This window comes from Cynocephalus volans, chromosome X (genome assembly GCF_027409185.1).
Source record: "Cynocephalus volans isolate mCynVol1 chromosome X, mCynVol1.pri, whole genome shotgun sequence".
NCBI lineage: Eukaryota > Metazoa > Chordata > Mammalia > Dermoptera > Cynocephalidae > Cynocephalus > Cynocephalus volans.
In genome coordinates, this window is record NC_084478.1 from 70,069,851 (window position 1) to 70,085,649 (window position 15,799).

The following is a 15,799-nucleotide window of genomic DNA, read 5'->3' on the forward strand; positions in this document are numbered from 1 at the left end:
CGGATTGTGGTGTTTGTGCCGGGAGATGATGCAGGAACAAAAGCAGTCAACTCACTACCAGTTTGGTGGTGCTTTTAATTCTAGTGTCTTCTCTGATCTGCTTGCCGATTCACTATTCAGAGTTCTCAAAAGAATTGCCCATGCGTTCTGTCCAAGTTTTATAGTCAAGTTCAGTGGGAGTTAAATGGAGGTGCATGTTTACTCCATCATACCCAGAATCAAAAAATCAGCTCTCAGTTTTAAACCCCAAGCCATTGTGCCTCTCCCCATAAATGTCCCATAGACACTATGAACTCATTGTGTGCCAATTGGATTCGTTACCTGTTCACCTAGTCTTACTCCTTCTATCGCTCCCAGTCCTACCGTCATTTACCCAGTTGTCCAAGCTGGAATCCTGGGCATTGTCTTGGGCTCTTCTCTCTCTTTAATGTCTACATTCAGTCATTCAATCAGTCCTTTATTCTCTCTCCTTATTTCCACTATCTTAAATTATTCAGGACTGTATTCTTCGTCACTTGGATTATTATTACAGTCAGCTAATTGGTGTGACTGGCTGTTTTTTTTTTTTTTTTCAACTTTCTACTGTTTAAAGTTTTTATTGGCTATATACAAAAAAGTGCAGAAAGTTATAAGCTCAATGAATTATCACAAACTGAACCCACCCACTATCAAGAAACAGAACATTCCCAGCATCCAAAAGCTTTTCTTATGCTTCCTCTCAAGTATTACCCCTTCCCTTCTCCCTATAGGTGATTCTCAACACCACATCTTGGTTTTGCCATTTTAAAAATTTATATATAAATAGAATCATTCTGCACGGTTTTGTGGGTGTCTGGTTTCCTTAGCTTGACTTATGTTGTAAGCTTTAACCATGTTGTTTTATTTTCACTGCTGTATAATATTCCATTATATATTATATCATCCATTTTATGATTGATGGACATTTGGGTTGCTTCCAGTTTGGGCCCGTTAAGAACAGTGCTACTATAAATACTCCTATACATGTCTTTTGGTGGTCATAAGCTCTCATTTATATTGAAATATACCTACAAGTGATATTTTTGATATGTATATGATCAACTTTATGCATATGCCAAACTTGACCAAAGTGTTTGTATCAATTTACACTTTCCACCGGTAGTATATGAGATGTCCTGTTGCTCTATAGCTGAATAACATTTTAAGAGATTATTACATTTATGTATTTCTTCTCCCTGTACTTCTTTTCTTTTCTTTTCTTCTTTTGTTCCATGAAGCAGGTAACTTGATTCTGGCCCTCTTGGATACCAGGAGGTGTGTAGTAGAGCAGAAAACTGACATTTCCCACACCACTTCCTGACTTTTATTCAAACATCCTTGAGCCCCAGAGGGAGGAAAGTTTGCTGGTAAAGAAAAAAACATCTGGGAAGAAACATAAAGGGAAGATGATTTTCCCAGATTAGAAAAGAGATTTCCCTGATATAAGGGAAGAAGAGAAATTTCTAGAGCAGCAGAGCCTGGCCTGCCTTCTGGGCAGTGTGAAGGGAAGGCAGCAAGACCCCAGAGAGAAATGGTGAGGTGGGGAATCTAGTAAGTTGGGTTTAAGCAAAAGATTTTCACAAAATCATCTGAGTGCTGCCAGACCTAAAGGGCCCTGCACAGAGGCCAGTGGCTATCTCAGTATTAGGCAGGGTGAGCAGAAGACTTGATGACCAGAGGGCCATACCCCCATGCCCTGGTACATATAAAATCCCCGAGCATGGGCAGAATTCTGAGTGAGGGGTCCCAAGAATAACAGGTTGAGCTTCCCTCCAGACTGAGGGGATTGGGAGCTCAAATTGGAATTTACTCTGATTTTTAAAGAGATAATGATGTTTCTTATCACAGGGTGGACTGAGGTTTGTACCTCCTACACTGGTCTGGTGTTCCCCAGGGCTACTGCTAACACATATAGCATCTCTGTGAAAATTAGAAAAAAGGCACTGCCTCTGGGTTGACCAATTAGAGAAAGGCTCACTTTTTTAAAAAAAAAATTTTATTTTGTCGATATACATTGTAGCTGATTATTGCTCCTCATCACCAAAACCTCCCTCCCTTCTCCCTCCCCCCCTCCCCCCCAACAATGTCCTTTCTGTTTGCTTGTCGTATCAACTTCAAATAATTGTGGTTGTTATATCTTCCCCCCCCCCGTTTGTGTGTGTGTGTGTGTGTGAATTTATATATTAATTTTTAGCTCCTACCAATAAGTGAGAACATGTGGTATTTCTCTTTCTGTGCCTGACTTGTTTCACTTAATATAATTCTCTCAAGGTCCATCCATGTTGTTGCAAATGGCAGTATTTCATTCGTTTTTATAGCTGAGTAGTATTCCATTGTGTAGATGTACCACATTTTCCGTATCCACTCATCTGATGATGGGCATTTGGGCTGGTTCCAACTCTTGGTTATTGTAAAGAGTGCTGTGATGAACATTGGGGAACAGGTATACCTTCGACTTGATGATTTCCATTCCTCTGGGTATATTCCCAACAGTGGGATAGCTGGGTCGTATGGTAGATCTATCTGCAATTGTTTGAGGAACCTCCATACCATTTTCCATAGAGGCTGCACCATTTTGCAGTCCCACCAACAATGTATGAGAGTTCCTTTTTCTCCGCAGCCTCGCCAGCATTTATCGTTCATAGTCTTTTGGATTTTAGCCATCCTAACTGGGATTAGATGGTATCTCAATGTGGTTTTGATTTGCATTTCCCGGATGCTGAGTGATGTTGAGCATTTTTTCATATGTCTGTTGGCCATTTGTATATCTTCCTTAGAGAAATGCCTTCTTAGCTCTTTTGCCCATTTTTTAATTGGGTTGCTTGTTTTCTTCTTGTAAAGTTGTTTGAGTTCCTTATATATTCTGGATATTAATCCTTTGTCAGATGTATATTTTGCAAATATTTTCTCCCACTCTGTTGGTTGTCTTTTAACTCTTTTAATTGTTTCTTTTGCTGTGCAGAAGCTTTTTAGTTTGATATAATCCCATTTGTTTATTTTTCCTTTGGTTGCCCGTGCTTTTGGGGTCGTATTCATGAAGTCTGTGCCCAGTCCTATTTCCTGAAGTGTTTCTCCTATGTTTTCTTTAAGAAGTTTTACTGTTTCAGGGTGTATATTTAAATCCTTAATCCATTTTGAGTTGATTTTAGTATACGGTGAGAGGTATGGATCTAGTTTCATTCTCCTGCACATGGATATCCCGTTATCCCAGCACCATTTGCTGAAGAGGCAGTCCCTTCCCCGAGAAAGGCTCACTTTTCTCTGAGCTGGCGGTGTTGTGCCAGTGTACTTAGCTTGATAAGAGGAACGTGGACTGGATTGCAGCCCCCACTCATGCCCCTTGTACAGCACACAACCTGCACAACTACACGTAGCAATTCTGAGTAGCTGGCTCATGTTCCAACCCACCCTTCCCATTGCCCCCAGAGTTGTGTTCTGAAGCACGCATCAGACCATGGCACTCCCTTGCTTAAAAGCCTTTTGTAGCTCTTTATTGCCTAGGTCTGCACTGACAAATACACTGGCCCCTAGTCACATGTGGCTCTTGAGCATTTGAAATGGGGCTAGTTCAAATTAAAATGACTTACTATTCAAATAAGAATGTAAAATAGTCATTAGTATTTGTTTATATTGATTACATGTTGAAATGATAAAATTTTTGATATATTGGATTAAATTACAATATTAAAGTTAATTTTTACCCGTTTCTTGTTTCCTTTTTTAATGTGGCTACTAGAAAATTTTAAATTGCTTATGTGGCTCACTTTATATTCTTAATGGACAGTGCTGGTCTAGGTAAAGTCCAAACTCCTGACTTTGACACTAAAGCAAATATATTCTGGTCTTTGCTTTTTTAAATAAACTTATTTCCCCTCCAGTCTTTCCCCTTTCTCCCCACGCCTCCGACACACATATACACACACTCACTCATCCAGCATTGCAGCCACTTTGAATCCCTTATCATTCCCTTTCACACCTGTTACTTTTGCACAGGCTTTTTTCTTTTCCTCAAATGCACCTGTCTCCCTTGGGTCTTAGGCTCCTTGTGTGTCAAATTAAGAGAGAACGACAGATTTCTGACATTTTTTCCAGCCCAGAGATTCCATAATTTGGCTTCAAAGAAGTATATAATAGATACTATGTAGATGGTAATAGGTACTATGTACTGGTGGCCTACTGCATGCCAGGCTCTGCTCCCATTGCTTTTCATACCACTTAATCTCATCATCAATCCTATGAGGTGGGTACTGTCACTACCACTATTTTACACATGGGGAAACCCAGGCTCAAAGAGATCAAGTGATTTGCCAAGGTTACTAGAGACTTCAGAGCTCATGCTCTTATCACCTATGCTGTTTGAGAAGCTTGAAGTTGATAGCACTTTCCATTGACGGAATCCACACAGTGAAAGGATAACTCGGGAAAAGATGGCAAGCTACTCAGACCTGGTCTCTTTCTGACACTGGTAAACAAGTGTCTCTTCCTCTGCCACTGTCTGACATTGCTTCCAGATTTCTATTCTCATAAAAGCTCAGTCATGGAAGCTCAGCCTGCACTCCCCATGGACACCTTTGGATGCTTCCTTCCACCCTTGCTCAGTTGTCCTCAGGTTCCAAAGGTCTGGCCGGAAGGATATTCTTAATACCCCTCAGGCCCCGCTCTTCAGGTTTAGAGATTCCCCTGCATTCTCTGGAATTAGGTTGTTTCACCGGTAAGAGATACATTCATCTAATAATTCCACCAAGTCATAAGTAAATATGGGGGAAATATACAAATACAAGAGCAGAAGCACATTTATGCTAATTAGGTCTCTCCTCAATACATATTCTCTCTCACACACACACTTTTTTAAAAAAACAATAGCATTCTAAAAACAATGTAACAGCAACATGAAAAAGTTGTAGAGAAAATCAACTTAGATGATTTAATAGAAAGACTGTGGAACATGTCAGACCTGGGTTCCACTCCTGGTTTTGCCAGTTGCTAGCTATGTGACCTTGAGCAAGATAACCGATTTGTCTGAGCCATTTTCTAGGAGATCCACGTGGCCTTCTGACAAACTATAAGCCCGTTCTATCCCTTCAACTCCCCACCACATCTCCAAATATCTAGCCAGCCCCCCAGCCACCCACCCACCCACGCACCACGTTTTGAATTCTTCCACAAACCCAGACATTCAGCTTGCTTTTCTCTCCTTCAGGAGCTGTCAGCCCTCACTCTCTGCCTCAGGCTTCAGCTTTCCCAAGATTGACTGAGGTGTGGGATCCAAGCCTACAGGTCTCCCTTCTTTGCTGCCCCTAAAGACAAACAGCCATGGCCTGGCCCATGGGAAATTCTTACTGGTACTTTTCATGATTTTCATTCAAGGGTTTTGCTGTCAGCCTCTTCAAGAGAAACAAAAAGGAATTTAAAAAAATCACTAACACCGAAATATTGAAAAAATTTCCAAAATATTAGAAAGTTCTCAACATCATGCTATAAACCTTAAATTTATACAATAAAAATACATACATACATACACAGACATGTATTTTTTAATTTTTTTTTTTTTTAAAAAAGAATTTCTCTGAGTTCCTGTCCTTGTTTTGTCCCCGGGACTCTGGCCAGATTCTACCTTGAACTTCAAGAAGATTTCTGTTCAATTTTATCTCTCAGGATGGAGCTCATTAATCCTCTCATTTGTCACTGACTAGCTATGTAATCTTGAGCAGGCCATTTAACCTGAGTCTCAGTGTACATAATATCTCCTACTGACTATTTCTACTCATGCTTTCTTCTTTTTAAAAAAATCTTTCTCTACTTTTTCACTCCCCTCACCTGGAACACTCTCCCCAACCCCCAACCCCAATCTGCACTGCTAGCAACTTAGTCTTTCGGTCTCAGCTTAAATACTTCCTCCTTAGAGAGGCTTTCTCCGTGTGCCAAGTCTAAAGTAAACCCTCTCCCCTGTTACTTTCTCTGTTTTCTTAACAGTTATCACAATCTGCAATTATGGATTTACCTGTTTGCGCTTTCATGAGGAGTCTCATCCCTAGACTGTGAGCCTCAGGTGGGCTGGCACTGTCTGTCATGTTCCCTGCCTCATCACTAGCACCTGGCTCTCCACTGGCCACCTCTATGCAGATGGCAGTCATAAACGCAGAGCTGCAGTGGCAGGACTCCGGAGACGGGGCACATTCATTTTGCATTTTATATCTTTCTCTGGTTTCCATAAGCAATCCAATGGCATTAAAGCTTTTATTTGAAAAACAAAATGGGGATGAGGAGCAGAATCTACTGAAGATGGAGAAACTGGGGGAAGAAGGGTCAAACCTTCCTATGTCTCCTTTCCTGCTTCTCTAACCTCCCTCCCCAAGCTCCAAATTTCTCTCTCTCTCTCCCCCCTCCCCCCCATAGGAATTCCCCCTTCCTCCCACCTTTGCCTCAGTTTCATGCCCTCTGGAGACTTTTTTTTCCTTTTTCCCAGATAATTAAATTATGGATAAAAGAACATTACGTACTGATAAAGTCAAACAAAGACTGCTTTGTTCCTTTCCCCTGCCCCATTTTCCCTACCCCCAGCAGAGGCAAACACTATCATGAATTTGGGGTGTAAAGTTTTGATCCAAGATGTGGGCTTCCTGAGGACAATGAATCCAGCTCCCCCACCCCAAGCACAGGCTCAGTAAGTATTCAATGAATGAAAGGAGGAGTGGACTTTCTGTTTTGTCTTGAACACTAATTGTTGGTTCACCTCCTACAGGGGCAGGGGAAGGGAGACCAGTCCTGTGAGAAATGTGCCTGTGAGGGCAGTGCCTGCCCTTGAGGTACTCAAGTTCTAATTGAGGAGAGAGAGAAATTAATAAGGCAGCATATTTTAGGGGCCCAGTTGATGGAGTTTGGATATGTTGTCCCCTCCAAAACTCACGTGGAAATTTGATCTCCAATGTGGCAGTGTTAGAAACTGATTGAGTCATGGGGGTGGATCCCTCATGAATGGATTAATGCTCTCCCTGGGGGAGGGGGGAGTAATGAGTGAGTTCTCGCTCTATTAGTTCCTGTGAGAGCTCCTTGTTTAAAGGACCCTAACACCTCCTCTCTCTCTCTCTCTCTCTCTCTCTCTTGCTTCCTGTCGCCATGGGATCTGCTTGTACCCGCAGGCTGCCTGCCACTTTCCACCATGAGTAGAAGCAGCCTGAGACCCGTGCCAGATGCAGCTGTCCCAGAATCGTAAGCCAAATAAACCTCTGTTCTTTATAAACTACCCAGTTTCAGGTATTTCTGTTATAGCAACACAAAACAGACTAAAACACCATTGAAGGAATGAGCTAGCACTATTGGAGTTCAGAGGAAAGGCTGGGGTAGGATTTAAGTTGAGTGTTAAAGGAAGGGAAGTTCTTAATCATAGAGTAAGTGGGGAAGGCATTGGAAGACAAAAAACAACTCAAGCAAATATGTGGAGGATGGAATACAAATACTTCCTTGGACACACTTGAGTCTGGTAGGTTTCTCTCTGACATACCATCATCTACAATTAACTGCCAGTCTATGCCCAGCGTCCCCAAGGCAACCTGTTATTCAAAAGTGACTCCTCTGATCATCTGTTTGGGATCATGAAGGCTACTTCACAGGTTGCTAATTTTATAAATAGCCCTAAATTGTACTCTGAACATATTGTATGAATCCAGTGGATGTGTACTGAGGTATATGATGGGCTGCTGCACAGGCAGGGCCTATCAGGAATTTTTGTAGCAGTATTACTTGATATTTTATTTAATAATAAACAGTTATATAGCATATACTAGTGCTAGGCGTTATTCTAAGCACTTTAAAATATTAACTCATTAACAAATACCAACTTCGTGTTGACCCATGAGGTAGTTGCTATTATTGTCCTCATTCTAGACATGAGTAAACTGAGGCACAGAGGGGTTGTCACTTACTCATGGTCATACAGCTAGTAAGCAGCAGAGCTGGAATTGAGCCAACTCTTAACTATTATGCTCTACTTCCTTTCTCTACAATAATCTTGGATATATGGTTGAATTGAGGTCTTTTAAATCCTGTTAAAGAAATCTTGAGATTATTCTTTCTTTCTCTTCAATAAACTTTTCATTTTGGAATAATTTTAGATTTACATAGATGTTGCAAAAACAGTACTGAGAATTCACATAAACCTTTTACCCAGTTTCCCCTTATGTTAACATGTTATATAACCATGGTCCTTTTGTCAAAATTAAAAAATCAGGCCTCGCTCTGGCGCCCTGAACCTGCACCGCGCAGGTGAGCCTGCCAGTGCCAGCCCGCCAGCGCTACCACATGGCTCCACGCAGCCCCCTCACCCGCCGCCTTGGACCCAGGCAGGGGGGAGCTCAAGGCCCCACCCTGGCACCCTGAACCACCACTGTGCAAGTGAGCATGCTGGCACCAGCCAGCCAGCAGAATCACGTGGCTTCATGTGGCCTCTCATCGCACCTCAGACTCAGGGGGGAGCACCAGTCTACAGATCTGACCCACCGAGTTTGTCCCAGCAGAACTCCATGCACTACAGGCTCATTCTATGACCACAGAGTCTCAAACAGGAGCCAAGTTGGTTTAACATAACCACTACCACACCTACTGCCAAGCAAAGACAGTTCACCCCCCACAGTAGCAACCAAGGCCACTCCACAGCCAACCTTAGTGTAATAGAAGAAGCAAACCCCCTACCAAATGACCAAGTATCAGTGAAAAAACACTAGAAGTACAAAGAGTCAAGAAGAAATGACACCACCAAAAGGATACAGTAATGTCCCAAAGTCAGACTACATGGAACAGGGAATCCTTGAAATGTCTGGAAATGAATTTTGAGCAATGATCTTAAGAAAACTTGAAGAAAGAAAGGAAGACTCAATTAGAGAACACAATGAAACAAGAAAAAACATCCAGAATATGAAGGAGGAAATCTACAAAGAGATTAATGTCATAAAAAAGAGTGTAGCAGAACTTCTAGAAATGAAAGACTCACTCAATGAAATAAAAAACATGACTGAGAGCTTGAGCAGCAGGGTAGAGCAAGCATAAGAGAGAATTTCAGAGCTTGAAGGTGGTCTTTTTGAAATAACTAAGGCAGACAAAAAAAGGAAAAAAGAATTAAAAATAATGAGGAAAACCTAAGAGACATAGCAGGTAATCTCAAGCACTCTAACATTCGAATTGTGGGTATTCCTGAAGGGCGGGAGAAGGGAAAAGGTACTGAAAACCTACTCAAGGAAATAGTAACAGAAAACTTCCCAGTTGTAGGGCTAGATACAGACCTTCAGATCCAGGAAGCTCAAAGGACCCCAAACAGATTCTACCCAAAAAGACCCTCCCCAAGACATATTATAGTTAAATTCACAAAGCTCAAAGACAAAGAGAGAACTCTGCAAGCAGCAAGAGAAAAGCGTCAGGTCACTTATAGGGGAACCCCCATCAAACTAACAGCAGACTTCTCAACCAAAACCCTTCAGGCCAGAAGAAAGTGGAATGATATATTCAAAATACTAAAAGAAAAAAAACTGCCAGCCGAGAATTCTTTACCCAGCAAGGCTCTCCTTTAAACACAAGGGAGAAAGGCCAGCTTGTGGCTCACTTGGGAGAGTGTGGTGCTGATAACACCAAGGCCATGGGTTCGGATACTACATAGGTGTATGGCCAGCTGGCTTACTGGCTGAGTGTGGTGCTAACAACACCAAGCTAAGGGCTAAGAACCCCTTACCGGTCATCTTTTAAAAAAAAGAAAAGAAAAGAAAAAAGAAACAAGGGACAAACGGTGTATTTCCCAGACAAACAAAAGTTGTGAGAGTTCACCACCATATGACCAGCCCTGCAAGAAATTCTCAAAGGAGTCATTCATCTGGAATCTGATTAATGGTGATCATCATCACAAATACACAAGAAAGAGCAAAACTTACAGTTAACACAAAAATGCCAGCACGAAAAGAGAAAGAAGCTAAATCATTCCACCTCAAAATCCCAACTCACATTGAAGAAGAGAAATAAAAGGGGAAATAATTATCCAAAGATATTTAAACCACCTAAACAAGTAGCAATTAAATGACAGGAATTAAACAACACTTCTCAATAACTACTCTAAATGTGAATGGACTAAATTCCCCATTCAAGGGCCGAGCCCATGGCGCACTCAGGAGAGTGCAGCGCTGGGAGCACGGCAACACTCCTGCCGCGGGATCGGATCCTATATGGGAATGGCCAGTGCACTCACTGGCTGAGTGCCGGTCACGAAAAAGACAAAAAAAAAAAAAATTAATAAATAAAATAAATTCCCCATTCAAAAGACACAGACTAACTGACTGGATTAAAAACATAGGCCCAAGTATATGCTGTCTTCAAGAGACCCACCTCACCTGTAAAGACACTCATAGACTAAAAGTGAAGGGATGGAAAAAAGATATACCATGCAAATGGAATCCCAAAACGAGCAGGAGTAGCTATTCTTATATTGGACAAAATAGACTTTAAACCAAAAAACATTAAAAAAGATAAAGAAGGCCATTATATAATGATAAAGGGAACTCTCCAGCTAGAAGACATAACAATCGTGAACATGTATGCACCCAATACCGGAGCACCCAGATATATCAAGCAAACACTCTTAGACCTAAAGAAGGAGATAGGAACTAATACATTAATAGTGGGTGATCTGAACACCCCTCTCTCAGTATGGGACAGGACTTCCAGGCAACAAGTCAACAAAGAGACACAGGATCTAATCTACACCCTAGACCAACTGGACTTGGCAGATATACACAGAGCATTTCACCCAACAGCTAAAGAATACACTTTCTTCTCATCAGCTCATGGTACATTCTCCAGGACAGAACACATATTAGGTCACAACACTAGCCTCAGCAAATTTTAAAAAATTGAAATCATTCCAACAATCTTTTCAGACCAAAAATGGACTAAAACTGGAGATAAACAATAAGCAAATCACTGGAAACTATACAAATACACGGAAAATAAATAATAGGCTCCTGAATGACCTATGGGTCCAAGAAGAAATTAAACAGGAAATCAAAAAATTTCTAGAAGCTAATGAAAATAAAGGTACATCATACCAAAACTTGTGGGATACTGCAGAAGCAGTACTAAGAGGCAAATTTATTGCAGTAAATGCATATATCAAAAAAATAGAAAGACTCCAAATAAACAACCTAATGCTACACCTCAAAGAACTTGAAAAACAACAACAATCCAAACCTAAAGTTAGTAGATGGAAAGAAATAATTAAGATCAGAGCAGAACTAAATGAAATAGAGACCCAAAAAACAATAGAAAAGATCAACAAAACTAAAAGTTGGTTTTTTGAGAGGATAAACAAAATAGACTCACCATTAGCTAAATTAACAAAGAAAAGGAGAGAGAAGACCCAAGTAACAAAAATCAGAAATGAAAAGGGAGACATTACAACTGACACCACAGAAATAGAAAGAATCATTAGAGACTATTATAAACAACTGTATGACAACAAATTTGAAAATCTGGAAGATATGGATAATTTTCTAGACACATCCAAATTACCAAGATTGAACCAAGAAGAGATAGAAAACCTGAACAGACCAATAACAAGTAAGGAGATTGAAGCAGTAATTAGCAATCTTCCAACAAAAAAAAGTCTGGGTCCTGATGACTTTACAGCTGAATTCTATCAAACATTTAAAGAGGAGTTAATACCAATTCTCATGAATATGTTCCAAACAATTGAAACTGATGCTACTCTCCCAAACTCATTCTATGAGGCCAACATAACTCTGATACCAAAACCAGATAAAGAAACAACAAAAAAAGAAAATTACAGGCCAATATCCTTGATGAACCTAGATGTTAAAATCCTTAACAAAATATTAGGAGTCAGAATACAGCAATATACTTAAAAAATTATACACTATGACCTAGTGGGATTCATCCCGGGGATGCAAGGATGGTTCAACATATGAAAGTCAATAAATGTGACACATCACATCAACAAGCTCAAGGACAAAGACCATATGATTATCTCAGTAGATGCTGAAAAAGCGTTTGACAAAATTTAACACTCCTTCGTGATAAAGACTCTCAACAAATTAGGTATAGAAGGAAAATATCTTAACACAATAAAAGCCATTTATGACAAGCCCATCACCAGTATTACTCTGAATGGGGAAAAATTGAAGGCCTTCCCCTTAAGGATGGGAACAAGACAAGGATGTCCACTCTCACCACTTCTATTCAACATAGTACTGGAGGTACTAGCTAGAGCAATCAGGAAAGAGAAATAAATAAAGGGAATCTGGATTGGAGAAGATAAAGTCAAACATTCCCTATTTGCGGATGATATAGAAAAACCTAAAGACTATCAAAAATCTCCTAGAGCTGGTTAATAACTTCAGTAATGTTGCAGGACACAAAATAAATCAGCAGCATTTATATACTCAAATAATGAATTAACAGAAAGAGAAATAAAGAAAGTAAGCCTATTTACAATTGTCACCAAAAAAATACGATACCTAGGGATCACTTTAACCAAGGAGGTGAAAGACCCCTACAATGAGAATTACAAACCACTTCTGAAAGAAATTAAAGACACAAATAGATGGAAAGATATTCCATGCTCTTGGATCGGAAGAATTAACATTGTGAATTAACTACCCAAAGCAATCTACAGATTCAATGCAATCCTCTTCAATGACATTCTTCACAGAAATGGAAAAAACAATCTTACCTTTCATATGGAAAAATATAAGTCCCCTAATAGCCAAAGCAATCCTGATCAAAAAAAAAAAAAAAGCCAGAGGCATAACTCTGCCTGACTTCAAACCATACTACAAAGCTGTTGTAACCAAAACAGCAGGGTACTGGTATAAAAATAGACATTCAGACCAGTGGAGTAGAATAGAGAACCCAGAAATCACCCCTCAGGCTTATAGCCATCTAATATTGGACAAAGGCAACAAAAATCTACATTGGGGAAAAGATTGCCTCTTCAACAAGTGGTGCTGGGAAAACTGGATATCCATATGCAGAAGAATGAAACTAGATATGCATCTCTCACCATACACTAAAATCAACACAAAATGGATTAAAGACCTAGGTATAAGACTCAGAACTGTAAAATTACTACAGGAAAATATAGGTGAAACACTTCAGCATGAGGTTAGGGCACAGGCTTTATGAACATGAGCCTGAAAGCACAAGCAGCAAAAGAAAAAAATAAACAAATGGGACTATATCAAACTAAAAAGTTTCTGCACAGCAAAAGAAGGAATCAATAGAATGAAAAGACAACCTATCCAGAGTGGGAGAAAATTTTTGCCAACTATGCATCTGACAAGGGACTAATATCCAGAATATACATAGAACTTAAGTAATTATACAGTAAAAAAAATAAATGACCCAATTAAAAAATGGGCAAAGGAGAGGAATAGACATTTTTCAAAGGAAGACATAAAAATGGTCAACAGATACATGAAAAAATGCTCAACATCACTAGTCATTAGGGAAATGCAAATTAAAACCACATTGAGATACCACCTCACTCCAGTTAGAGTGGCTATAATCAAAAAGATGGTGAATAACAAATGCTGACGAGGGTGTGGAGAGAAGGGAACACTACTACACTGTTGGTGGGAGTGTAAATTAGTACAACCACTTTGGAAAACAATTTGGAGGTTTCTCAAACAACTACACATAGATCTTCCATATGATCCAGCAACCCCTCTTCTGGGTATATATCCAGAGGAATGGAAAGCATCATGTCAAAGAGATATCGGCACTCCCATGGTTATTGCAGCTCTGTTTACAATAGCCAAGATACAGAACCAACCTAAATGTCCATCAATGGATGACTAGATAAGGAAACTGTGGTACATATACACTATGGAATACTACTCTGCCATAAAAAAAGAATGAAATTCTCCCATTTGCAACAACAGGGATGAACCTGGAGAAACTTATGTTGAGTGAAACAAGCAAAGCACAGAGGGATAAATACCGCATGTGCTCACTCATATGTGGGAGCTGAGAGAGAAAGGAAGGCAGGAAAGAAAGACCACATTAGTGCCGTGATCCAACAGAGGGAGGGAACATTCCTAGGGCTACAAATTGGAGTTGAGGGGAGAGGGGGAAGGGGAGGGAGGTTGGGGGATAATTGGAAGGGGACAAAGGGTACGAAAGTAATTTCTGGTAATGGGTATGCCCCCAATATGAATCTGGCCCCCACATCATGGGCAGGAGGGGGGACAATCAGCTTTGTATCTCATGAATATTCATAATAAAAATTTTTTAAAAATCAACATTGTTACATGACTGTTAACTAAACTACAGACTTTATTCCTATTTCACCAGTTTTTCCACCAATGTCCCTTTTCTGTTCCAGAATTCCATCCAGGATCCCACACTGCATTTAGTCATTGTCTTTCCTTAGTCTCCTCTGATCTGTCTGTTTCTCATTTTTTCCTCAGTTCTCATGACCTTGACCATTTTGAAGAAAGCCCCTCACTTTGGGTTTGTCTGATGTTTTACTCATCTCTAAAGTTATGGGTCTTCAGGAAGAATAACACAGAGGTGAAGTGCCTTTCTTGTGTCATGGTATCAGGGGTTACATGACATCCACATGATATCACAGGTGATAACCTTGATCACCTTGCCGAGGTAGTCTTTGTTGGGTTTCTCCACATAAAGTTACTATGTTTCCATTTCTATACACTTTTATATCCTATGTAGATATTGGTTTGAAGCCAGTTATTAAGTCCAGCTCACACTGAAAGGGGAGGAGATTAAGCTCCACCTCCTGGAAGGAGTGTCTAGATATATTATTTGGAATCATTCTGTAAGGAAGATTTGTTTCATCTCCCCCATTTATTTATTTGTTTAATTATTTATTTATATCAGCATGGACTCATGTATTTTATACTTTGGCTTATAAGTCCAATACTATGTTTTTTATTCCTTTCTAAAATCTATATCCTTCCTATAACTTTGAAAGTTTATTGGCTTGAAAACCCAGAATTCTTTATTGTGGGTTTATTTAAAGCAGGGGCTATCTAAGTTCTGGTAGAAATTTTGTGGGGTGTGTGTGCACATGCATACAACCATTTCACAGATGAGGAGGTTGCAATTTAGTGATGTTAAGTGAGTCAACCATGCTTGTACAGGATGTGATGGAATCTTACACAGGAATTGTCTCTCCAGAACTCCCGACAGTAGATCTCCATCTTCTGCTTAAACGCCTCTTGTGACATGAAGCTTATTACCTCACAAGGCAGCTCTTTTGCTGTAGGATCTGCTCTATTTCTAATGGGACAAGAGTCATCCAGGTAATGGGACTGGAAGAGGGAAAAGGAGATGATGGCCTTGGGAGGTGCAAAGTATGATGGAGCAGCTGGCAAGAAAAAGGATTTGACTAGAGAAAAAGTGGTGATTGAGGCTACAGTGGAGCAGCTGGAAACTAGCGTTTCCCTGGGTTTCAGGGAAGCAGTTGTCTGCCAGGCTGATAAAATGTATGCAGAATGAGAACCGGTAGTGGCCACCCCCCACACCCCAGGCCCATCTAGCCACCATTCTTCCCCCCAGTGGACACATTTGGCTTCTGTACTACTCCTTTTGCCCGTCCCCAATACTTCCATTTTTTAGATATAAACTATATGCATTAATTCAACAAATATTTCTTGAGCACCTACTATGTATGCTGGGACCTATTCTAGGTGTTGCAAGTGAGTGGGAAGGGCAGTGTGTGTGTGTGTGTGTGTGTGTGTGTGTGTGTGTGTGTGTGTGTGTGTAT